Source organism: Pseudorca crassidens, chromosome 9 (genome assembly GCF_039906515.1).
Source record: "Pseudorca crassidens isolate mPseCra1 chromosome 9, mPseCra1.hap1, whole genome shotgun sequence".
NCBI classification, from domain to species: Eukaryota; Metazoa; Chordata; class Mammalia; order Artiodactyla; family Delphinidae; genus Pseudorca; species Pseudorca crassidens.
The window spans coordinates 46721018-46746782 of NC_090304.1; the positions used below are offsets into that span (position 1 = coordinate 46721018).

Consider the following 25765-nt stretch of genomic DNA (forward strand, 5'->3'; position numbering starts at 1 on the left):
TCATTGTTAGAATATAGGGGGCAGGTGGATGTAGGGGGGTATAAGATGGTAGAGGCTAGTTCAGGTAGAGCCTTTTGGCCATGGTAAGGAGTTTGGAAAACCAGTATGAGGGGTCTGTATTCTAGGTGTGGCACAACTAGGGATAAAGTGTCAAAATATGGGGAAATAGAAGGGAGCTGGAGTGGGGATAGACACATAAATGATTAGCTAAAGGAAGTTGAATAAATATAATTCAATTCTGCATAATTCTTGGGATCAATATGTGTTTTAAAAATTTCTGTAGATTTTAGATTTGTGGTATATCATTAGTAGAATGAATGCTTACTCTATTCTAGACATTGTGTTTTACTAGGCGTTTTCACTTGCATCATTTTAGCAAATTCTCACAACAATCCATGAACGAATTTGTTGATATTCTGCTGTCTACAGCTGAGGAACTCAGACTGGCTAACTTGGTTAAAATCCAAATCTAAGTCTGTATGATTCCAAAGCATGTGCTCTTTCTATATCCCCACTCTGATTGATGCCACCTCCTCTTAGTTATACAAAATAGTTAATGAGCATTTTTTTCCTGAATTGTTAAGTGTTGTTTACTGTCATGTTCTCCTTTCTGTCCATTGGAAGCTAGGATAGATTTTGGATGTTTGTGGGGTTGAGTGAGGTTTTTTTTTTGTTTTTTTTCCCATCTTTTTCTGAAAGGAGTACCAGGTTAAATATTGAGACTACCAGTGCATATCAAAACCTGGAGAGGGTGGGGTGTGTGACAAGACTTGGAAACAGCCTGAATCACCTCTCTTTACCTGGGTAGGAAGAGTGATCTTTCTGATCAGTACTCCACAAGGAGCTCATTAGATGTCCTATTGTGATCCCCCCTATTTTGTAGTAAGAAGATGGAATTTGGTTTTGGAAATTTTAAGTAATTTGTCAGTAAACTGGCATTTGTAAGTAAACTCTGATTTTCTAGTTCACAGGTCTCTTTTTTTTTTTTTTTTGCGGTACGTGGGCCTCTCACTGCCGTGGCCTCTCCCGTCGCGGAGCACAGGCCCCAGACGCACAGGCCCAGCGGCCACGGCTCACGGGCCCAGCCGCTCCGTGGCACGCGGGATCCTCCTGGACCGGGGCACGAACCCGCGTCCCCTGCATCGGCAGGCGGACCCTCAACCACTGCGCCGCCAGGGAAGCCCCACAGGTCTCTTTTAGAGTCTTCAAGTTTGCTGGCAATGTTTGAGGAAAGAAATTTGTTAGGCCATAACTTTCACTTGCTGGGAATTGAACATTGACTAGTTTCTGTTGGTAGACACTTCTATTTCAAGGGACTGATCCTGTTTTGGATTCTATAAATCAAGAGTGAGGATTCTGAAATGAAAATGTATAGGGTGTTTATAAACTTTCAGTCCTTGGTGTTCATGAGATCTGTGTTCAGCCTGGTTCACCGGCTAGATGGAATAGTTTGTGAAGGGCAGAGCAGGGTGAGATTGAATTTCAGATTTAACATGGATTCCTGACACACAGAGGAATTTCTTTTTTAAGTAATGGGATTCTGCTTTCCTGTTTCCCCTATCCCTGTCTGTTTTAGTAACTACTTTGCTTCTGAAGGAAAAGCTCTGTGGTTAGGAAAGACTCCTTGAGAGAATGCTTTTATCTCCAGCACCTCTTCACTGAGCCCGCACCTACCATGAGCAGCGACACACAGATGAGCTAGCGGGAGGCCGAAAAGATTGGTGGAGGTCAGAACTTGAAGTGTTTGAACCCTCCAGGAATTGGAGAATCGTTGTTCTTCTGAAAGCAGGAAAGGAACACAACTGGGTTTAGTTGGTAGAAAAGAAACCTATGAGACCATGTGGAAGATAGAATTGGAGTGGGAAGAAACTTGTCTGTCTTATTGGGTGTAACTAGAGAGGTAATATTCCAGTTCCCCAAAATTCATTTAAAGCAGACTGTAAGGGAAGGCTGGATGGTGGGGAGGGAGGGTCTGTGCTCCAGATGACAGAGCTCTCTAGGGCCTTAGAGCAGTGGTGTTCAGACGGGAGCCGCCCCCAGCTCACCTGGAAATCTTGTTTCTAGTTCAGTAGGTCTGAAGTGGGGCCTGAGGATTTGCATTTTCAACGGGTTTCTAAGTTGCTGCTGCTGCTTCTGGAGGTTAGGAACCACTGCTTAACAGGCTCAGCAGCTGAGATTCAAGTGAGGGTGAGAGGGCCAGATGTTAACTGGTGTTCTTCATTCACTTAGAATTTCATGTCTACACTTTATTCACTTCATTCACTTAGAATTTCATGTCTACACTTTAGAATCTCTTGGGTCACTAACCCCATAACATCAACAAAGCCTGGTCAAGGTTCGTGCCCTCTGTCCCTAGGACTCTTCTCACAATATTCCTGTCACCTCTGCATGAGGTTTTCCGCTGTGTGCTTGTCTCTAAACAGCTGTTGACTGATTTTTGGAAAATGCCTGGCCTGGGCACGTGATTCTTTTCGGATAGGTGACCTTAATGGCAGGATAAGCTCTCCCCTGCCCTTCAGCACAGCTACCTGGTTGGCAGGACTGTTTCGGGGACTGCAGGCAGGCTCAGCGTTGAGTGTGTTCTGTTGATTAGCCAGGTTTACACAGGACATGCCTGGGAGATTATCTCTTTAGCCCGGGAGTTGAATTTCAAGGGCAAAGTCCACAGTTGCCAGCTGATAGGCTGAGAACACCTGGACAGGGGGTTTCACTTGGCTTTCACTTAGCCAGGCCTCAGTGCCTCTTCCCACAGAGGTCAGGTTTTTTGCTTGTCTGCTGCCCAAGCAGGTAACTTCGGGATGCTTCTCCCAGAGCAGCATGGCTCCAGGCACTGCCCCTGGGTATCTCCTCAAGGACCTGTGACTTCAGGTGAGACATTAGACTTATTAGACACAAGCTGCCTTCTCGTCGTGGAGTTCTCGTTTCTTGATTCCCTGTGCTTGCTTCTCGCCTTGAGGGAGGATCTTCATCTCTCCTTCGTGGTCAGTGACGCTTAGATTTGTCCCAGGGCTCTTCTTTTCTTAGTTACCGTCGTTAGTCCAGAATTCTGCTTCAGTGTGGGAAGGGATATTAAAGGTTACCTGATTTACCTCTGCCCAACCTTTTTCATATCCCTGCACCCACAGAAAATGATGATTTTTGTAAGGTGCACTGGGATAAAAGGAGGAGGCTGCTGGTAACCCTGAGCTCTGGTGCTACCCCAGGGGTTGATGGAGTCTGCACAGCTGTAACCCATCCTTGGCATACTGATTGGGAACTCTGATCCGGTCCTAGGTGCATTAGAGCATAGCGGTGAGAAAACTGAGTGCCCAGGGTGGCAGAGCTAAGACTGGACTCAGATCTTTTCACTGCTGCTGATTCGGGGCATTGCTGTATACACAACACAAGAACTGTGAGGTGTTACAGTTTCAGACTAGCAAGCACGCATGAAACTGTCTCAGGCTAATTTTTGTTTAAGATTGTTTTCCTTTTTTTTGGTAACAAAAGCAATACATTTGTCCTAAAAACTTTTACAAAATAGAAAAATAAATAAGTCTGAATAGGAACCTATCCTGTAAACCCATGCCCCAGAAATATAATCATTGTTAACAGTTGTGTAACAATGGATTTTTTTCTTACAATACATTTGTATATACATCGACTTTAGTTTTACAAAAAATGATTATACTCTAATAAAAGAAAAGAAAAGGAAAAAAAAGCATTGGCGACAGTGTGGAGGAATTTAGAACCCTTATACATTGCTGGTGGGAATGTAAGTGGTGCAGTTGTTGAGGGACTGAATTCTTTTGGTTCCTCAAAAAGCTAAAACTTGCCATATGACCCAGCAATTCCACTCCCAGGTGTAAACCCAACAGAAGTGAAAACAGGAACTCAGGTACTTTATGCCAGTGTTCATAGCAGCATTATTCACTGTCCCACAGGTGGAAACAACCCAAGTGTTCATCCATGAATGAATGAACGAAAATGTGGTGTATACGTACAGTGGAATATTAGCCGTAAAAGGGATGAAATTCTGATACATGCTACAACAGGGATGAACCTTTAAAACATTGTGCTAAGTGAAATAAATCAGACATAATAGGACAAATATTGTATGATTCTGCTTACATGAAATGTCTATAATAGGCAAATTGATAGAGACAGAAAATAGAGTAGAGGTTATCAGGAGCCTGGGGAGAGGGGAGAATTGGGAGCTCTTGCTTAGTGGTTACAGTGTTTCTGTTTGGGAGAGTGAAAGAGGTTTGGAAATAGTGGTGATGGTCACACAACATTGTGAATGTAATTAATGCCACTGAATTTTAAACTTAAAAATGCTTAAAATGTCAACTTTTATATATATTTTAACACAGTAAAAAAAATGGTTGAAATTTCTTCTCTTGATAATTTACCTAGGCTGTTTTTCCATGTCAGTACATTAGTTTTAACAGCAGCACTCTGTTTCTTCAGGTGGATGTATCATAATTTATTTAACCAAACCTCTATTGATGGACATTTGAGTTATTTCCAGTTTTTCCTATTATAAACAGTGCTGCAATAAACAGCGGTATATAGCTGTCTTTGCCCAAGCGTTTGAGTACTTGTATTACCTTAGGCAAAATTCCTAGAAGGGAAGATCTGCTGATTAAAGCTTATGCTCCTTTAAAATGTTAGTAAATATTGTCAAACTTCTTTCCAAAGAAGTAGCATCAATTTAGTTCTCATCAAAAGTATATTATGGAAGGGCTTCCCTGGTGGCGCAGTGGTTAAGAATCTGCCTGCCAATGCAGGGGACACGGGTTCGAGCCCTGGTCTGGGAAGATCCCACATGCCGTGGGGCAACTAAGCCTGTGCGCCACAACTACTGAGCCTGTGCTCTAGAGCCCGCAAGCCACAACTGCTGAGCCCGTGTGCTACAACTACTGAAGCCTGCGGGCCTAGAGCTTGTGCTCCACAACAAGAGAAGCCACCGCAAGCCCGCACGCAGCAACAAAGACCCAATGCAGCCAAAAATAAATTAAAAAAAAAAAAAAAAGTATATTATGATGCCTGTTTCCACCACACCTTTGCCAACATGAGCGTTACAGAGTGTTTCAATCTTTGCCAATCTGATAGGTGAAAAAGGCTTTCTTATTGTTGCTTTATTTAGGATTTCTTTAATTATTAGTGAAATTGAATACCTTTTATGCTCACTGGCAGTTGTGCTTATTCTTATGTGAATTTTCTGTTCAAATACTTTGTTCAGTTTTGTATTTGGTCATTATTTTTTCTTGTCGATTTGTAAGAGCTTTTACATACATATTACATTAGAACTCTTTGCCATATGTATTGCTGGTATTTTTCCCCTCAGTTTGTTTTATTTTAATTTTTGACTTTGTGCTAATTATTTGCCTTTCACATGTTTTAAATTTTTATGTAGGTCAATGTATGATATTTTCCTTCATGGCTTTTTTTCCCCCCTTCATGGCTTTTGAGTTGAATTTTGTGTCATGCTTTGAAAAATTTTCTTCACTCATTAGAATTATAAAAATCATTAATTAATTTTTTCTAGTGTTTTTATGGTTCCAGTTTTTACATTTAGACTGTAATTAAGTTTGTAGTAGGGTGAAGTAGGAATTAACTTTTATTGATAAAAAACCAAAAATAACCTTTTTTCCTATTTGTAAATTTCTGTTCACTTTAGTGTTTTTAGTGAGTGAGGCTACCTGTATTCAAATTCTTATATTTCTTATTTATTATGTACCATAACCATTGAAAACATTTTCTGCAACTTTTATAGAGGAACATTTCTGATTCAGTTTACAAAAAAAAAAAAAAAAGCCTTTAATGAGAGATTCAGATCAAGAAATTGTACCCAGGTCTTCTGATTCCCAATCCTGTTTTTTTGTTTGTTTGTTTTCTATTATTCTTACGCAACACAGCCAGATTCCTTTTCATAATGTTTTGGAATAATTGCATCACTCCCCTTCTGAAAATTTGACAGTGAATCCTATATGCGAGTGAATTTGACACACTAGACCTAGATGGTGACATAAAAGCCTCTCTCTTAAATTATACCTGGTGTGATGAGCTCAGCCTAGCTGAGGTGGGAGCAGGGTGGCAATTGCTTGTTAAATAAGTGCAGTTTGGTGCTGAGGAGATTCAGGGGCCAAGTCTGAAGGGATTTTAAGACCCAGGGAGGGTGTGACTGTGGGAGGGGAGCTGCTGGAAAAAGTATGAAGAAACTTGGCTGCTAGAAGACAGATTAAGGAAGATTTTTGAAGTGAGAGAAGGAAGAGGAATAATGTTTATTGAGGACCCACTTATGTCCCAGGTACTCTACTAATAGGTCCCCCCAATTGTGTTTTAAAAGTCAGCTTTTAGCAGCCGAGGCTTGCTGCTTCTAAGGGTCGTGAACCCAGAAAAGAAAGCCTTATTCAAGGTCAGAGTAAGTAAAATCCTGGAACCGGAAGTCAGTGTGTGAGAGACCAAGGAGAGAACAGCACTGACCTGGGGTCAACTCTGCTCTTGTCAGCCAGAAGCTTAGATGGAAGTGTTTTTAGTGGAAGTAGACAAATACGGAAGCAGAAGGAGAGACTACTTCAGATCAGCAAAACACTCATTAGACCCTGGAGGACCAGCTGTATACAGACGTACAATCCCTACCCCTAAGGAACTAAATAACTGTTTACTGGACAAGACATATACAAGGTCAGTACACTACTGTGAGAATTATGCCACTATCCCAGTGGCACGGGGAGGAAAGGATTAATTCAGTCACTGGTGGGAAGACAGTGAGAAAGATAAGGGCAAAGTTGCACAGAGGGAATAGTGCTGGTTCAGATTTTGAAGTATGAATGGATTTTTTTTTTTTTTTTAGTTTGTACCTTTTGGCCACTATGAATCGTTGTTTTTGAAATGGACAAGGCAAGGAGGGGCATTCCAGGTAGAGGGATTAGCATATGCAGAGACAGAGAAGAGTGAAGCAGTGTGTGCAAAGTTATGTGCACATAACTACTAATTGGTCATTTTTTCTGTGCATAGTAGGACAGAGAGAGCAGCATTAAGATGAGACTGTAGAGATGGGTGTCGGAATAGCTCTTGTAAGGCAGGATCTACCATTGTTCTGCGTACCAAGTCACCCCAAAACATTGTGCATGTTTAAGCAATAATTTTATTATCATCTCTCATGGTTTTGGGGGTCTTGCTTGGGCTCTTCTCACGTACTTTTTTTCAGAAGGTGGCTGGGCTGGACTCATCAGAAGAATCAGTCACTCCCATGTGTGGTGCCTGAGCAGGGGAAACTCAAGCAGCTGGGGCCCCTCAGCTCTCTGGCTCCTACTACCCCCCTTCCCATCATTGCTCCCTGTGGCCCCTCCAGCATGGTGGCTCAGGACTGGGAAGCCGGCGCCTCTAGAGACTGTCAGAGGTTGCTGGCCCCATCTAACCTAGCCTGGGAAGGTAAGCACCTTCACATAGGCCACATTCTGTTCCTTGAGGTACTTACAGAGGCCCTTCCAGTTCAAGGAGAGAAATATCAAACAATCTGTAAGCTTGTTTTGAAATCACCACAATCACACAGATTAATTTAAATTTTAAAACTGTAGGGCAGTTTTCCGCAGACTAAATTTTCATTGCCTACCATCTTCACAATATCATCATGGCCTCTCTGAACTATTATTTACATATTTAAGTCAGCTAACTTTCAAACTTAAATTTATTTTAAAAGGAAACATTGTCTCACTTTCTTAAAGTGGAAAATCAATATAACTTGCTATACACAGAAGATAAGTTTTAAAGTAAATACAAGGAAAGCAAAAAATGTTGAAAAAATTTTGCCAGATACTGCTGCCTATGAATGTCTCCTCTCCCTCCCTCCCCTTCTCCCTCTCCCTTCCCCCTCCCCTTTCCCCTCCCTCTCCCTCAGCAAGTGGAGACTTTCTTCTTAATCTAGTGAGAAGGTTTGAAAGATTTACAAAGTGAATGGCTCCATCACCTTGTGATTTCATGCCATTTAATTCTGTGTAATATGATGTTGAGTTCCTGCCATTCAATTCCTTACCACATTTTGAGAAGCACTACTGTGGGCAGTGGAGCCGCTAAAAGAATTTGAGCACTGGAGCACTATGGTTAAATCTGCTGGCAAGATCACTTTGGCTGAATTGCAGAGAGTAGATTTGAAGAAAGTAAAACTGGGAATAAGGAGATGGTTTTTAGGAGATTATTGCGGTAAGTCCAGCAATCAGTAATAAAGTCTGGGTCAGAGTGGCAGGGGAATGGAGGAGGTGCATATATGACATTAAGAAGGTAGCATTTGCAGCTTGGTGACAGATTGGACGAGAGTAAGAAGGAGAATGAAAAGTCAGGGATGACTTGGAGAAACGTGGGTAACATTGTGGAAAAAGCACAGGAGGGAATGTGTTTTATTAGAGGTGGAGTGGGAAATGACGAGTTCAGTTTTAGTCATTCCTTTTTCTTAAGTTTTTTAACATCTTCTTGCCACTTTATGGATTTGTCTGATTGTTTCTTTGGGGTGTTATTTAGATTCTTCCTCTTTCCCCTGTATTTTCTGTAAACTGCAGATTAGATATAGAGGCTTGATTGATTTAGGCTAAGCATTTTTGGGGAAAAAACTATAAATGGTGCAGCAGATCAGAGGCATGTAATGTCTGGTTTCCTCACTATTATTGATGCTAAATTTGGTCACTACTTAAGGTAGGGGAAGCCAAATTTCTTCATTGTGAAATTATAGCTTTTATTTTATAACTAACAGATAATCTGTGGGTGACCTTTGGCACTACTCCCCATCAATCTTCAACTTAAGCGGTTATTTATTTTTTGAACTTTTTATTATGGAAAATGTCAAACATACACAAAAGTAGAGAAAATAGAAGATGAATCCCCATATATCCATCATCCAGCTTCAGCTGTCATCAACACTTGGACTAGCTTCTTTTTTCTCTGTCCTTGTCCACTACCCCTCCTTTTTCTCCTGTGGATTTTTGCAAGTGAATTCCAGGCATCATACCATTTCATCCATAAACACTTCAGAATGTACCTGTAAAAGACCTTTCAGACATGTTGAGACATATTGATTTTTTTTTTAATTTATTTTTTTATTATTTATTTTTGGCTGTGTTGGGTCTTTGTTGCTGCATGCGGGCTCTCTCTAGCTGCGGCGAACGAGGGCTACTCTTTGTTGCGGTGCATGGGCTTTTCATTGTGGTGCCTTCTCTTGTTGAGGAGCACGGGCTCTAAGTGAGTGGGCTTCAGTAGTTGTGGCACACGGGCTCAGTAGTTGTGGCTCGTGGACTCTAGAGTGCAGGCTCAGTAGTTGTGGCGCACGGGCTTAGCTGCCCCGCAGCATGTGGGGCCTTCCCAGACCAGGGCTCGAAGCCGTGTCCCCTGCATTGGCAGGCGGATTCTTAACCACTGCGCCACCAGGGAAGTCCCAACATACTGATTCCTAACGAGCAATTTTTAGTGGCCCTCAAGAAAGAACAGAGATTACTGATGATTGAATTGATCCAGAGTTAGGCTTTCATTTGGTCCTTTGTATCCATGGGTTCTGCCTCCACGGATTCAACCAACCACAGATGGAAAATATTAGGGAAAAAACTTCCAGAAAGTTTCAAAAAGCAAAACTCGAGTTTGCCACACACATTTGCTATGTAAACAGACAACTGTTTACATAACATTCACATTGTATTTACAACTATTTACATATCACTTACATAGTATTAGGTATAAGTAATCTAGAGATGATTTAAAGTACATGAGAGGGTATGCATAGGTTATATGCAAGTACTACGCCATGTAAGAGACTTGAGCATCCGTGGATTTTGGTATCTGTGGTGGGTCCCTCTCGTCCCAAGGGACAACTGTACAGTGAAAGGAGACCGGGGCCAGGGATTTGAGGGTGTGATGGATCATGGATTCTTGCCTGGAAGGACAGAAAGGTGGGCTGATATAAGCTAAGAAAAAGAAGGAGGGCTCAAGGGATGAGTGACTTGACGAAGGTCAAAGAGCAGCTGTTGGATAGTAAAAAGACCAAGAGATAGGCAGGAAGGGAAATTGTGGTCAGGGTGTAGGATTTTGGAGGACAAGATTGAGATGTGTTGTCTCAGGCAATGACAAGGTCCAAGATTTGTCCATAGGCATGGGTGACAAAAGTAAACTTGAAGTCAGGGAGTCAGTTGTGAGACAGGGGTTTTGAGTGGGTCCATTCACATAGGTATTGAAGTTGCCAGGGTGAAGAAAGGGCTGTCAGGGAGAGAGCTGGTGTGTGTTAGGGTAGGAGATGGTGCGTACATCTGTGAAGAGTTGGAAGATGGGGAGTAGTTGCTTTATGGCAGAGCAGCAGCACTATGAAATAGATTGGAAGCACAGTCAGTGGTGGCAGAAGGCAAGGTGGGAAAAAAAGCACAACTTTTTTTTTTTCCAATTGTGGTAAATTTTATTAATTTTTATTGGAGTATAGTTGCTTTACAATGTGATGTTAGTTTCTACTGTACAGCAAAGTGAATCAGTTATATGTATACATACATCCACTCTTTCTTAGACTGCCTTCCCATTTAGGTCACCACAGATCACTGAGTAGAGTTCCCTGTGCTATACAGCAGGTTCTCATTAGTTACCTATTTTATACATAGTACTGTATATATGTCAATCCCAATCTCCCAATTCATCCCACCCCCCACTTTCCCCCCTCGGTAACCATAAGTTTGTTCTCTACATCTGTGTCTCTATTTCTGCTTTGCAAATAAGTTCATCTGTACCATTTTCCTAGATTCCACATATAAGCGATATTATATGATATTGCAAAGTATCATTTTAAGAAGGTTTTAAGCCTGTGTACTCTAGTAGAGATTGCTGTCCACTGGTTGAGGTGGGGGAAAACTAATGGGGTAGGGGATTAAAAATGAACAGGGACAGGGCTTCCCTGGTGGCGCAGTGGTTGAGAGTCCACCTGCCGATGCAGGGGACACGGGTTTGTGCCCCGGTCCGGGAAGATCCCACATGCCGCGGAGCGGCTGGGCCCGTGAGCCATGGCCGCTGAGCCTGCGCGTCCGGAGCCTGTGCTCCGCAACGGGAGAGGCCACAACAGTGAGAGGCCCCTGAACCACCAAAAAAAAAAAGAACAGGGACAGAGTTGTGATATGTGGGCGGGGGTTGAAGCAGGACGCCTCCAGAGAAGATATACTTGATCACCTAAGTAGCACTGGTATTAGGGAGATGGCCTAGTGAGTCCCTGCTTGCTGTTTTATCCCTAAGGGATCCCTTTGTGAAGTAGCCCCTGGTGCCATTTGATTGAGTGTTATTTTGTTAGCCAGTCTCTGTGAAGATTTGTGTTGCATTCTTTACATTTTGTTTATAGACTTTGGGTGGGGGCAGGTAGAGTGGGTGCCTGTCCCTGGATGAAGCACTGGCCCAGAGAACTCCTGGCATTTTCTTGCTGCTGGTGACCACTAGCCCCTTAAAGTTCTAAAAAGCCATTCATGCCTGAGGACTAGAGGTGGAGTGTCCCCTTTTCTGACTTTGGCTATTCTGATCCTTGTCTCTGAAATACCAGGGAAGGCATATATATATCTCCCCTGGGGTGTGGCCATCAAACTTATAGGAAAGAAGCCTATCGTGAGTTTCAGAGTTTTGAAGAACTTTGAGCTGAAGTTGTGGACTTGTGGGTGAGTCAGAAATGAAAACTCGAAACAATGATTCCTCCTCCTAAAGATAGTACCTCTTGAAATAGTGCTTTTAGGAAGGTCATCATGGAAGGAGAGGAGATTAAGGGGAATTGGGAGAAAAGAGGGCCTAGCTGACTTAATACCAGCATTTTCTTGATTCCGAAGCAAGTGGAGTCTGTGCCCAGGGGAGGCTACAACTGGGATGATTTCTCACTATCTTGCCAAACACCTATGTTTAAGGGAGTGTCTGGACCACACGCATTTATGGTTTAATGAGTTTTAATGTTGAGAGAAATGTTTTCCTGTTGGGCTGTACTTGGAGCTCATTTCCTGCCGACTGCTGGTGTGCACGCGTGTGTGCGTGTAAGCAGAGACGTCAGCCCAGCTTTCTGCATCTTCTCCTGGAGGATGATGATAGTTATTTACATTTGAATAATAACTTACAGTATATAAAATATTTTCACATACTCTCTTTCATTGGTTTTATATTCTTTCACAAGAGGAATTGAGGTGGCTGGCTACCGAAGGCATAATAAAAACAGCACCTGACTGTACTTTCCATGGGATAGTGGAAGGAACAGGAACTTTAGTCAGACCTCGTCTGAATTCTGGCTTTTCCTTTTACCAGCTATATGACCTTGGGCTTTAGTTTTCTTAGAATTGATAAAATAGAATTGATAACATTTACCTCCTAGGATTGTTTTGGAGTGTTAAATTAATTAACACAGTTAACACATGGGGACAGTGCTTGGCACACAGTGGGTGACTGATAAAGGGAGATTTCTATAACATGGAAACAGATCATCAACATCAAAGAAGAGCATACAAGTATCCTAGTCTTGTTAATTAAGATTGTTGCTATGAATGGCCTTTGACTTTGAGTCCTTTGGCAGTCTGCGAAACTGACCTTCTGACACCTTACCATTAAGAAAGAGGAAACATACCATTTTCTCAAGGTGGACAAAGTCTTATATATTAGTGGAGTTTTTTATATGGCTTTGTTGGAGATATTGAATGATACAATAGATAGTAATCCTTACTATTTTTTAAATCGAGAGTTATGTTTTCATTTTTTTCTTGTTTTTACAACCACAGGATATTTCTTTACCATTTTTACAACAAATGCTTATGTGATTTCAATTTCCAATAGTTCTCATATAGTGATTGCTGGTAAAATACAAATGTGTTACATGAAATTGCAACTCAGTGAAAACCACCCTATAAGGAGCTGAGCTAATGGTGTATCTATGTAGCTTTCCAGTGATCTGATAGAAAAATGGAGCTTAAAATACTCAGGATATTCATCATGCCCCATTAGATGGTCTTTAAATATCACTTTTTAAAGTTGGGATTTTCTAAGAGTTGGACAGCAATCAATTCAAGGCCCTGAGTTCTATATTCTTTGCTTATTTCCAAATAAAAGCAGATCCATGGACTTTGGAAAACAGATGGAAGGATTGACTTCCTACATGACAGAGCCACGCAACTTGTACTCTTGCCTGCATTAAAACATTATTTTGTTTAATCTTTACAATAGCCCTGGGGTAGAAGGGGACTGACCAAACGTTTCATTCCCTCTGAAATACCAGGTATCGGGCTTTTCCTCCAATTACAAATGGGAGGCTGACTCAGTGTTGAGAGATCAGGTGAACAAGCCCATTGCCTTCCTCCCTTCTCTCCTCCATCTCTTGGGTCATAAATGCTAGGCAGGGATTGTCCTTTGCTTTATCTCTGTGACTGTTTCTGATCTGGAAATGACTGTCATCACTTCTAGATAACACCAGTCCTGGGCAATTGCTGAATGAAGCTCACATCACAACAAATCATGGAATTATAGTGACAAGGGAGAGATTCTAGGTGGGAGTGGGTGATTTTTCCAGATGAAAAACAACAACAGGGCAGACAGGTGACTGCCTTCAACATGCAGGAAGTACCCCTAGCTCTGTGTCATCCTTGTTGGTCAGAGGTAGAAAGAGGAGAAATTGAGCCACAGAAGAATTTGCCTGTGTGTTCTTTTTTTTTTTTTTTTTAATTTATTTATTTTTGGCTGCATTGGTGTTCGTTGCTGCGCGTGGGCTTTCTCTAGTTGTGGTGCACGGGCTTCTCATTGCGGTGGCTTCTCTTGCTACAGAGCACAGGCTCTAAGGCTCTAGGGCTCCCGGGCTTCAATAGTTGTGGCATGTGGGCTCAGTAGTTGTGGCGCATGGGCTTAGTTGCTCCATGGCATGTGGGATCTTCCTGGACCAGGGTTCGAACCCGAGTCCCCTGCATTGGCAGGCGGGTTCTTAACCACTGCGCCACCAGGGAAGTCCCATGCCTGTGTGTTCTTTTATACTCTTGTACCTTTTCCTCTTTGCAGCAGTGATCCTGGAAAACAGGAAAAACTGCTATGATTACAGTCAATTTTTTATTTTTTAATTTTTATTTATTTATTTATTTATTTATGGTATGTGGGCCTCTCACTATTGTGGCCTCTCCCGTTGCGGAGCACAGGCTCCAGATGCGCAGGCTCAGTGGCCATGGCTCATGGGCCCAGCCGCTCCGCGGCATGTGGAATCTTCCCGGACCGGGGCATGAACCCGTGTCCCCTGCATCGGCAGGCGGACTCTCAACCACTGTGCCACCAGGGAAGCCCCAATTTTTTATTTTATTAATTTTTTTATTGAAGTATAGTTGATTTACAATGTTGTGTTAGTTTCTGGTGTACAGCAGAGTGATTCAGTTATATGTATATTATATAGTCTTTTTCATATTCTTTTCCATTATGATTTATTATAGGATATTGAATACAGTTCTCTGTACTATACAGTAGAACTTTGTTGTTTATCCATCCTATGTATAATAGTTTGTCTCTGCTAATCCCAAACTCCTAATCCTTCCCTCCCCACCTCCCATCCCCCTTGGCAATCACAAGCCTGTTCTCTGTATCTGTGAGTCTGTTTCTGTTTTGTAGATGTATTGATTTGTGTCATATTTTAGATTCTACATAAAAGTGATATCACACAGTATTTGTCTTTCTCTGACTGACTTCACTTAGCATGATAATCTCTAGATCCATCCATGTTGCTGCAAATGGCATTATTTCATTCTTTTTGATGGCTGAATAATATTCCACTGTATATATACCACATCTTCTTTATCCATTCATCTGTCGATGGACATTTAGGTTGCTTCTGTGTCTTGTCTATTGTAAATACTGCTGTTGTGAACATTGGGGTGCATGTATCTCTTTGAATTATAGTTTTCTCTGGCCATATGCCCAGGAGTAGGATTGCGGGATCATATGGCAACTCTATTTTTAGTTTTCTAAGGAACCTCCATACTGTTCTCCATAGTGGCTGCACTAACTTACATTTCCACCAACAGTGTAGGAGGATTTCCTTTTCTCCGCACCCTTTCCAGCATTTGTAATTTGTAGACTTTTAAGTGATGGCCATTCTGACCGGTGTGAGGTGGTAGCTCATTGTAGTTTTACACAGTCAGTTTTTAATGTAAAGAAAAGCTGCTGATGGGTTTTCACTGGCATAGCGCAAATTAAGGATTTGGGGCCTAGGAGTAAAGCTTGGCTGCTATGGAAATGCAGGCAGCTGGCTCCTTGTATGAAACCCACAGTTAGTGAAAGCACAGAGTGGCTTCATTTCAGTGGATACTCTTGGAGCCTCAGATGTTGTACCTTCCTGTGCTTTCTTAACAACTACTTGACCCTCTGGGGGCTTATGTGATAGGGGGTACTGTACCCGGAAAGAAGATATACTTGCCAAGAGAACATCTATGTCGGTTCGTAGATGCTGTACAGCCTTGATTGGTTTTAGGTTTTAGATGTTTCACATTTGCCTAAATGCAAGACTGGCTTGTGATTACCACCTTGCTCACTAGCCCACTTTTCTCATTCCGTTCCTTGAGTCTCCTTTGCCTTTCTCACTAATTCTAGAGAAACAGAATTGCTGGTTGTGCAGACTAGACCAAGGTCACTGTGAGGCCATTGCTTCTGTTGCCTCAGTCACCTTCCTCATCACAGATAATTCAGTCATGACTGGCATTTCCTTAAAGCTTCTGAGGGTGCATGAGGGGTGTGGGTGCGGGGTGAGTTGAATAAAGGGAAGATAGTTTGGGCTGAAAAGTCCACTCTTCTGGAGTCTGTTCTTATGACAGACGTTATACCCAGAAAGCTTAGCCAAGAGTCTTCTTTCCATCACTCAAGCTACACCAAAAGAAGCTGGTCTCCACGGCAGATTCAGGATCTGTGAAATGGAGGATAAATTATTATTAACATTTTGTGTGGAATTTGGGAACTGTGTAGTTCTCTCTGACCCACACTCTCTGCCCTTCAGTTACAAAGAGTTATCCCCAGCTGACCTCCTCCCTCTTACTTTCTTCCTCTTGTTACTGAAGATTCTTACCCTGGGTGAAAACGTCTGAGCCCTGCTCTCCCAACCCTTTCATTTTTGTAGAGCCTTTGTTACACTTCTGTCTGCAACGTCTCCCTCTTTTTCTTCTAACCTCTTGAATTATTCCAGGTAAAACCCCCCCTCCTATTGGCAGACCAGCTCCTCCTATTTCCTTTTCCTTTTTCTATTCCTTTGTTGATTTTTTAAAATAATAAAAGAAATGCATGCTCATTGCAGAATATTTGTACATAACAAAAAATATTAAGAAGAAAGTAAAAATCATGTGTCATCACTTTACCAGAGATAGCATAATTACTGTTAATTTTTTGGTATATATCCTTTTGGATCTTTTTTTCTTACATGTTCTAGATATGCTCTTTTTTTTTCTTTCTTTCTTTTTTGGCTGTGTTGGGTCTTAGTTGCGGCATGCAGGATCTTTTACTGTGGCGCACGGGCTTCTCTCTAGTTGTGGCATGCAGGTTTTCTCTCTAGTTGTGGTGTGTGGATTTTCTCTCTAGTTGTGGCGCATGGGCTCTGTAGTTTGTGGCTCAGTAGTTGTGTTCAGGCTCAGTAATTGTGGTGTGTGGACTTAGTTGCCCCGCATGGCATGTGGGAGCTTAGTCCCCGACCAGGGATCAAACCTGCATCCCCTGCATTGGAAGGCGGATTCTTTACCACTGGACCACCAGGGAAGTCCCCTAGATATGCTTTTTTTAAATACAAACATAGCATTGTTTTGTAACTTCCTTCTTTGACTAATATTCTTACATGGGTATCTTCCAGGGACATATATAGAGCTACTTTGTAATGTTTAATGCTGAATAGAGAATTCCATTGTATGGATGAATCAATACTTACCTAATTAATCTCCTGACAGTGGACTTTGGGTTATTTCTATTATTTTGCTATTAAAAGCTATGTGGTAGTAAATATCTATCCCTAATTTTATGAGTATAACTTCAGGATAAATTCTAGAAATGGAATTGCTGTATCAAATGGTATATAATATACACAAATTATTTAATAATATCTTTTAAATTTTAAGCAAAAGAAAAAATAGATATAATAAAAACCTGTGTACCCATCACCCAGATTTAATAAATATTAACATTTACCATATTTGCTTCAGATCTCTTATTTAAAAAAAAATTAATATGACAGATATGACTAAGCTTTCCCTGTCCTTTCCTTTCAGAAATTGATATGCATATCATCCCATGCATATCTTATCCTCTCTATATATGTGTCCATAAGTAATGTATTGTTGTGTGTTTTAAAATTTTATACACATGACACCATTCCTGCATGCAGCCTTTTGCAGCTTGGTTTGTTTCACTCAGTGTCATTTTTGAAAAGTCTGCATGTATAAAATCATTCAGTTTAATTGGTATATGATGTACCATTGTATGATAGTGAGAGATGATTAAAGTCTTTCCACTTTTTGTGTGTTACAAGCAATGCTGTGGTGAGCATCCTTATACGAGGAACGCACAAGAGTTTGTGTACACCAGCCGCCTGGAGTGGGTATGGGATTCTTCAGCTTTGTTAGGTCATACCAGATTGCTGTTGAGAGTGATTGTAAGTATTTTGAGCAATGTATACAAGTTTTCATTTCCCTAAATTTTTGCTAACACTTGAAGATTCTACACTTCTCAGTATTTCCCCATCTGATGAATATGAAATAGCATCTCATTGCTTTAATTTGTGTTTTCCTGATTTCAGAGAGATTGAGCATTGTTTCATATTTTATTGATTATTTGAGTTTCCTTTTCTTTGAATTGTCTCTTCATATCTTTTACCTATTTTTCAACTGGGTTGTCTTTTTCCTATTGATTTTCTAAGTTCTTAACATGTTCTTATATTTAATCATTTGTCAGTTGTGTGCTTTGCAGTATTTTCTTCCTGGCTGTGGCTTGTCTTTTAACTTTGTATAGGGTATCATTGTGAGCGTGTATTTTTCAGAGCTTACGTATTCCTAAATTGTCCTCTAGAAAAGTTGTGCTGGTTTCCAGTACCTCCACCAGTGTCTGAGAGTGCTCCATTCACCACACCCTGCCTCACTCTGGGATTAGTTTTATCATTTGATTGCCTAATCTGATAGACAAAAAGTGGTATTGCCTCTTGTTTGCTACCTTCTCCTTGAGCATTCCTACCTGAAACCTGGCTTTTCCCTGAAGATCTCACTTCCCTTGGGACCCTCTCTAATGAAGCAACTTCCTCTCCTCCCCTGACTTTCACTCTCTACTCCCTGACCTTGCTTCCCGCCCTGCCTGGCAACCTGTCCTATTTGAAGTCAGTCTCTCCCTTCACATATATCTCCTTTCCTCATTCTTGATGCTGACTCCCCCTTGCCTTCCATGTTAGTTGCTTACAGCCTTCTTCGTAGGTCTCCTGTCTGGCCCAGTAGGACTTGGGACTTCATGCCGAGAATCCTTCAGCGCTCTGGCCTCAAGGTCCCTCAATCTTTTCAACTCTAAAGACTTTATCCTCATTCCAGTTAAGGTACTCATAGCTTTGGCCTCATCACTTGGAGCTATTCCACTTTCAGGATGCTAAACTCTGAAATTCTGCTCCCTCCCCAAGCCCCTGAATGATTACACCCCCTGACTCTTTCATGGCTCCCTCTGGACGGCTGGTTCTCCAGCCTTGCCCTGCCCTCAGGACTGCCCACTTATTGTCCCATCCGCCTGAACCTCAAAGACAAGAATTCCAGGCATATACTTGATTACTTGAGTTCCCTCCCTCTCTTATCCTAACTATAATCTTCAGTCCTGGTAGACCACAAAAACAGACTTTTCTGCTGTAGCCCCTAGATTTCTGAGTATGGCTTCATCTTGCAGAAGCACAGTTCCTGACCCATTACTCCTTTCTCAGAAAATTTCCTTGATTTCCCAGAGAAAAGACAGATCCTTAATTTGTTTCTCAAAGGCCTCTAAGATCTGACATTTCTCTGTCTTTCCAGCTCTCCTTCTCCCTGGTCTACTTCCAGTTAAACTTCCATCAGACTGAACATCTTACTGTCCTTCATATGTTTTCTACTTTCCTGCCTCTAAGACTCTGCTTATATAGTTCCATCTGCCCAGGATTTCCCCTCTATTCTTTTGCCATTTGATCTTCCAGGACCAGTGCAAGGGCCGTCCTCTCTATGAACCCTTCCTGCTTCTTCAGTTGGAAATAATTCCCCTCTAACCAAATCCACAGCCTTTTATCTCCCTAATGGCACCTAAAATAGTCTTCCTGGCATTTGTTATATTTATGTGTCTTTTGTATCCACCTTACTGGAATGTAAGCTCTTTGAGGATGGACCCATGTCTTTGGTATTTCGGTGTCCCAACCAGCACTAAGCACATTAGTTTACACGTGGTTGGTGTTCAATATATATTAGTTGAATATACATATGATGGTAAGTGTGAATGGAAGGAGGAGAGCCTGTTGCCCTGGCTAACTGGAGACTGTATTTAAATTTCATACCCCTTCTCCTGCTGTGGTGAGTGAAAAATCGGACTTAGCTTGACCTGACCCAGCAGAAGAATAGACCCAACTCCTGACCCGCTTTGCAGCTGTGGGAGCATGCAGGAGCCTAGAGTACCAGGAGTTCCCTCGGGGTGTTCTCAGGGCTAGGGAGCTGGGCCAGCTGCGCTCTGTGTACTCTATGGGAGAGGATTTCACAGTCGTGCAGCAAAAGGAGGCACTGAGCATGCTCTTGGCAGAGGCAGGAGCAGAGGGACTACAGAGCATGGTGACCCTGAGGGGAGGGTTTTATTTTTGTCATCAGGCCACTCTCTTTCCTTCTTACCTCCCAGGGCTGCCATTCTTCCTGCCTTGGGACCTTGAGTCTAACTCTAAATCTTACAACAGCCTTTTGTGTCATTCTGTCCAACTACTGTTTGTCCTTTAAAACTTGTCTCATGTTTCCTCTCCCACAGAAATCCTGTCGTGAGCCCCTCCACTCCCACCCACTGTACTTTAGAGCACTTTTAGTCTGTGTCTCACATTTGGATTATTTCCTATTGTGTCTTGTTTCCCTGAGTTAGCCTGTGAGCTCCTTGAGCGCAGTGCTAAAAACAAAGCAGTGATCAGTAGTTACTGTTGATTTTATTGAGGAGCCTGATACTGGAACTTGGAAGATTATCAGTAGCAGAAAAACTGAAGATGGGAAAGGACATGAAGGTAAAACTTAGCCTTGGGCTGCTTCTCTATAGAGTCTGGGTCTGGGGAGGCAATGCCTGTTCATCTTTACGGTCTCCTAGTGTACAAGGGAGGAGAGTGGGTTTCCTGAATTCTGGCGTTTGAAGCTCTGCCTTCCAGCAGTAGTCAGCATCTAGGCAGGTGAGAGAACGAGGTGTTCAGAGTGTGGCCTCCAGGGAAGAAGGGGGAGGGCCAGTGGTTGGGGCCCCAAACAGCTGTGTTTGACTTGGGGTGACCTGGCTCCATGCCAGCTCCCCTAGTACATGGGAGCTGTCAGCCCACATGGTCACTTGGAGCCCAAAGGATCCCTTACAGCCTCTTCCCTGAGCTGGAAGCAGGACGGGGAGCAGCAGGCCAGTTGGCCGCTTGCCTTTTCTGCCTTAAAGTACTTTGTTTCTGTTGCTAACAACAGACATGGGTAGTGTAAATAAAACGCAGACACACAGACACACATATGTGGAGACTGAAAATTTGAGTTGCAGGGGCAGGGGGAGGGGCTGAGATGGAAGGAGACTGAATGTGTAGCTGCGTCTCTGAAGATGCTTAGTGTGCCCTGGGCCCTCCCTCCAGCCTTTGGCGACGGGCCGCCCTCAGGGTAGCTGAGTGGGGGCAGCCTGCACGGTCGAGTACAAGATGATACTGTCTGGACGCCACGGGTTTCAGAGACTGGGTGCTTGTTACGGTTGGGTGCATAGCTTCGCTCAGGCACACACTCCTCTGAGCTAGGTGCTAGTGATCTGAGGGCTGACGGCAGCTTCTTCCTTCCGTGCTGCCTTTTCTGTAAGGCTTTCCTCACTGATCCCTTGTATTGCTCACATGTGGTGTACATTGATCAGCAGCAGCTGTGGCCTTTCTGGCAGCCCTGACCTATCAGAGCCCCTTGAGGTCTGCACACCTAAACACACGACTGGCGTTTTGGGCGAGCTCCTGAACGCTGTGAGCTTCCTTCCATTCCTTAGAATGGTTCCTGAGACCAATTCAGCCTTGCTAGGAAGGGTGATCTTTACTAGCAGGAGGCTGAATCGTTAACTGTAATAAGAAGTAATGGTTGAGTCTCACGTGGCATGAGCTTATTCAGAGACTTGAGGTTCAGATAGGTTGTGATGAGGAAGACTGTGAGTCTCCACTGCTGGAAATATAAATTGGGATGGGTTAGGTGTTCTCTCCTCCTTCCTCCCTGAGTCTAAAAGGTATCTAAGATTACTTCTGGAGGGCCTCTTCTGTTTCTGATTCAGGGGGAAAGAGCAACTGCGTTGATATGATATGACATGTAGAGTTATTACATCTGTTACTACAGGAGTTAAAGGACCGAGGTACATGTGAATAGGTTATCCATTTTTACAATTTAGAAGGTATGCAGGATTATTCTTGTAATAATAGCAATCTGACTCCTATCCCAGTAACCCTTCTTGAATAGGAGAGAGAGAAGTGAAGTTATTATTAGGGTCTGAGAATTGTCTACCACCCTGGAGAGGCCTAAGGGAGTTGCCTCCCATGTGGCCTCCAATAGCTATGCAGTCACGGTGACACAAAGTCTGGGAACTCCTGAGGAAAGGGTTGGTTGTTTTCTTTCTTTTCCCGGGCTTAGGGTGGGGATGTGAAGCTGTGTATCTGGTCCTTAGGAGGGGTATTGGCTAGGGTTATTATTGAATGGAATTGGACCCAGCCGACCTCTGAAGCTGATAAACTCCAAAGCAGGGCAGGAGACAAGGTGGTCAGAGAGAACGATGATTCTTGTAATAGAATACATTCTAAACCACCAAGCCTAGGGGGCTTCGTAGAAAGGCTGAAGGAGAGGCAAGAAGACCTCACCCAACTGGGGCTTCATCTCCCGCCTCCACCTTTGCCCCTACAAGTGTCACAACAAGCTGCCTCTGAGGTCTGGTTGTTGACTCTCTTACTTGCACAGTTCAGGTGAGCAGGGAGGTTCTTTTTTTAAAAAAAATAAATTTATTTATTTATTTATTTTTGGCTGCGTTGGGTCTTTGTTGCTGTGTGCGGGCTTTCTCTAGTTGTGGCGAGCGGGGGCTACTCTTCGTTGCAGCGCACAAGCTTCTCATTGCAGTGGCTTCTCTTGTTGCGGAGCATGGGCTCTAGGCGCACGGGCTTCAGTAGTTGTGGCACGCGGGCCCAGTAGTTGTGGCTCGCGGGCTCTAGCACGCAGGTTCAGTAGTTGTGGCACACGGGCTTAGTTGCTCCGCGGCATGTGGGATCTTCCCGGACCAGGGCTCGAACCCGTGTCCCCTGCATTGGCAGGCGGATTCTTAACCGCTGTGCTAGAGCGGTTAAGAGCGGATTCTTAACCTCCTCACCAAGGAGGCCCCCAGGGAGGTTCTTGTTGAAGCCGCTCCCACCAGTTAGGAGCATGGAGGACTGTGTTGTTTTCCTTACTGTGTCCTTAGTGAGTGGCGTAGTGCCTGGCACAGGGGAAGTGCTCGGTCATTGTTTGTGGATCTGATGGTTTCCCAACTTCAGTTTAAGAGGGACCTTAGACTGGGCCATGGAGCATGGATAGGATTTGGATAGCAGGGAGGAAAGGGAGTACTCCAGGCTGGAAATGGTTTGCACATAAAAAGATGGGCGCAGAAATGGATATGTATGGAGCAGGGAGGCATCCTGCCTGGAGAGAGAAGTTCAGTGCATTTGTGTGTGTGTGTGTGTGTGTCTATGCAAGTCTGTGTGGCTTTGTGTGAAGGGGAATGGAGGATGGTAGGGGAATGGTGGTGGTAAGGTGAGGGATGGTGGAACGAGGAGGAAGGAAGAAGAGGGAAGCCAGATTGGTTGGTAGCATTTGACAAGGTTCTGGAGGAACCGGAAGAATCTGGACTTGGCAGTTAAGGAGCCCAGAGGAATGACATGATGATATTGAGATTCGAGGATACTTAGTCTGTCATTTACGAGAAGGAGGACTAGAGATGGAAGAAGAAAGGAGAACTAGTAATGATAATAGTAACACTTCACATTTATTTACTGCCTCCATGGGCTGGCACTCGATAAAGAGCTCTATGTAATCAGAGACCATCGTAGTAAGCTTGATAAGAGGTGATTAGCTGGAGAAAAATTGCACAGAAGATGACATAGTTAGCTTCTTCATATTTGGCTATATTTGGCTCTTATTTGGTTAAATAAGAAATAGCTCCAAGGACATCTTCTTCCTGAGCTCTGCTTCCCAAAACGTGTCCTTGAAGCCGCTGGAGCTGGGGCTGTTATCTGGCTCGGCTGGGCTGCTGAGCTTTTGCATACTCCTTGCCAGGAACTAATGTCCTTGGGCCTCAGCTGGGGTGTGTCCCCAGTACAGCCATCTGGAAGGTCAGAGAAATTAGCCACTAGAATGTACCCATTAGTGCTTCGAGGGGTTACAACCTGTCAGTGGAATCTCAAGCCTGGGAACTGCTTCTCTCACAGGGCTTTTCAAAGTTGGAGCAAGCTAACAGTTCTAGCACTGACTGCTCCCTTATTTGGACACTAAAATTTCAGGGTGAGATTAGCCTTCTCCTTTGTTTTAGGAGAGTTTTTAAGGACCTGATATCCTTGTGAGTGATTTTTAAAGAGATAATGTGACATCAGAGCCATACCTTTCTTCACCTGATTCTTTCCTTGGCCTCCAGCCCATCCACTTATGAGACCAGGATGGGGCCTGTGTCCACTCACCGCAGTCTTGCTGGGGGAAAGTGGACAGCACATCATGGAGCCAAGAGTCAGGGTGGCTGAGGCTTGAGAACCTGGCTCCAGGGCTTGGGCGCAACTTCACGCCTGACCTGGGGGCTTATCTCTTGGCTTTGGGGAACTTGCTGTGCCCATTAACTTGGCGGATTTGTAGTTTATCAACCCAGCTTCATGTGGAGCCTAGTGGGGAGCACGGGGCAGGGAGGGTGTGGGAGCTGTTGGGGGTAGTGGTGCTGCTGAGGGGTGCAGAGTCTTTTGTGGCAACTTGGAGAGCATACTTCTTCCCCTGCCCACCCTCTGCCAAGGATGGCTGATTGAACTGGGAGCCCAGCTCTGTCACCATCTGCCTTTCCTTCTGGTTGACCCCTGTGAACCGCAGGAAAGTAGTTCAGCTCCTGGCAGTGACATTGGATCCTACTGGAGGAAGGGAAAGCAGGAAGGAGAACATGTTTCTGTCAACAAAGGGGAGCTTTCACTAGTTGGAACTCGCTGTAAGGTGGCTTTCAGCCCTTTGGGTGATTACTGTGGGCTTAAAGTGTGATGCCATGTGTGGAAGAGGCTGTAAATCATAAAGACCACAGGGCCGTGGAGTGGAGGTAGGGCCTCCTACTGCAGTCGCCGAGAACCCACGGTGAAGGCTGACTGAACTGAGGAACTGCTACTGCCCAGGAAGAAAGCATTTTGGGCAGTGGTAAGGCCTTTGCAGGCCTTAGTGAACCTGCACGAGAACGCTGTCATCTCCACCTCATCCTTAAGGAAACTGAGGCCTAGAACGCTCATCCACAGCTTCGTAGCTGGTGGAGGTAGAGTTGGAATTTATACCCAGCGCTTCTCTTCTCCCATTGTTCCTTACAGAGGAAAGCATGACAAACCATTAATTTTAATCAACTTTCTATATTAGAAGAGTTATAGATTTACAGAAAAGTTGCAAAAATAGTACATAGAGTTCCTGTAGACCCTGCAAGCCATTCATTTTTTTCCTCTTCTTCTGGTCCATTTTATGAGGATTCATTGGGGGTGAGGTACAGATTTGGAGTAAGGACATTTTTTCCAAAGACTCCAACTTAGTGATTTTTCAGCTAGAGTTTTTGAAAGTCCGTCAGAGTATATTATTTCTTCCCCAGTTCTACCCTGTCTCAGCCTGCCGGACTGGGCTAGACCTGGCTTTGCCATCTGGTTCCAGAGTCAAATGCCCTACTTTCTTGACTGTCTCCATAGAGTTGGATAGCAGCTGAGTTTCAGAGAGGTAGGGAAGACAGATAGCTGTGGAGAGGATCCTTACCAGCTTGGCTTCTGGGCCTTCTTCTGCCTGGCATGGATGTGATGGGGAGTGGGGGTCTTAATAGTTTTAGCTGGTGTCTCCTGGCCTGGAGCCAGAGCCCTCCCAAGGGGGCATGGGGAACGTCTGCGCAGTAAGGCCCGTTTGCTTGGATGCTCTCCTGGGTCTGTCCTTGTACGGTGCAGAATGGTTTGTGGTGGTCACTGCTGTGGGCCCAGGCCTTGGTCTGCCAGCAGGCAGGCTGGCTGTGGGCAGAATAATATCCGTGGGCAGCTGGTGTGCTTTGCTTGGGCCCCAGGCACATTGTCCATTTAAGGGAAAGGGGTCTGCAATCTCCTTGGCTCTGGGTGTGAATGGGCTGGCCTGAAGTTTGCTCATGGCCTTTGCTGGGTGTGCTTTTTCAATGAGATCATTCCAGAATTACATTCCTATGAAATTATATTTCACTCAGGATGTGAAGCTGGATTTGTGTAAAAGCACTGGCACTAAAAGTCAGGCTCAGAGCGGGGCAGAAATGAGAATTGGGATAAACAGATCTTTAGAAGGAGGGAAGACAGAAGGAAAGAGAAAACAGTTGTTAGAGGATTTTGCATTTAAGACTGGTG

At 43.7% G+C, this 25765-nt stretch overlaps 1 protein-coding gene across 12 annotated transcripts in view; it reads left to right on the forward strand.

Moving 5' to 3' along the window:
• DENND2B (DENN domain containing 2B) overlaps positions 1-25765 on the forward strand; it is a 174054-nt gene that overhangs the window by 76739 nt on the left and 71550 nt on the right. Inside the window, exon 1 of one of the 12 annotated variants that reach the window (XM_067749981.1) lies at positions 17493-17605. The exons of 9 other annotated variants lie outside the window; for them this stretch is intronic. The gene's annotated coding sequence lies outside the window, so the exon portion shown is untranslated. Of the gene's footprint in view, positions 1-17492; positions 17606-25765 lie in introns of those variants that run through there. 2 more of the 12 variants (XM_067749994.1, XM_067749992.1) reach the window with 2 other exon arrangements.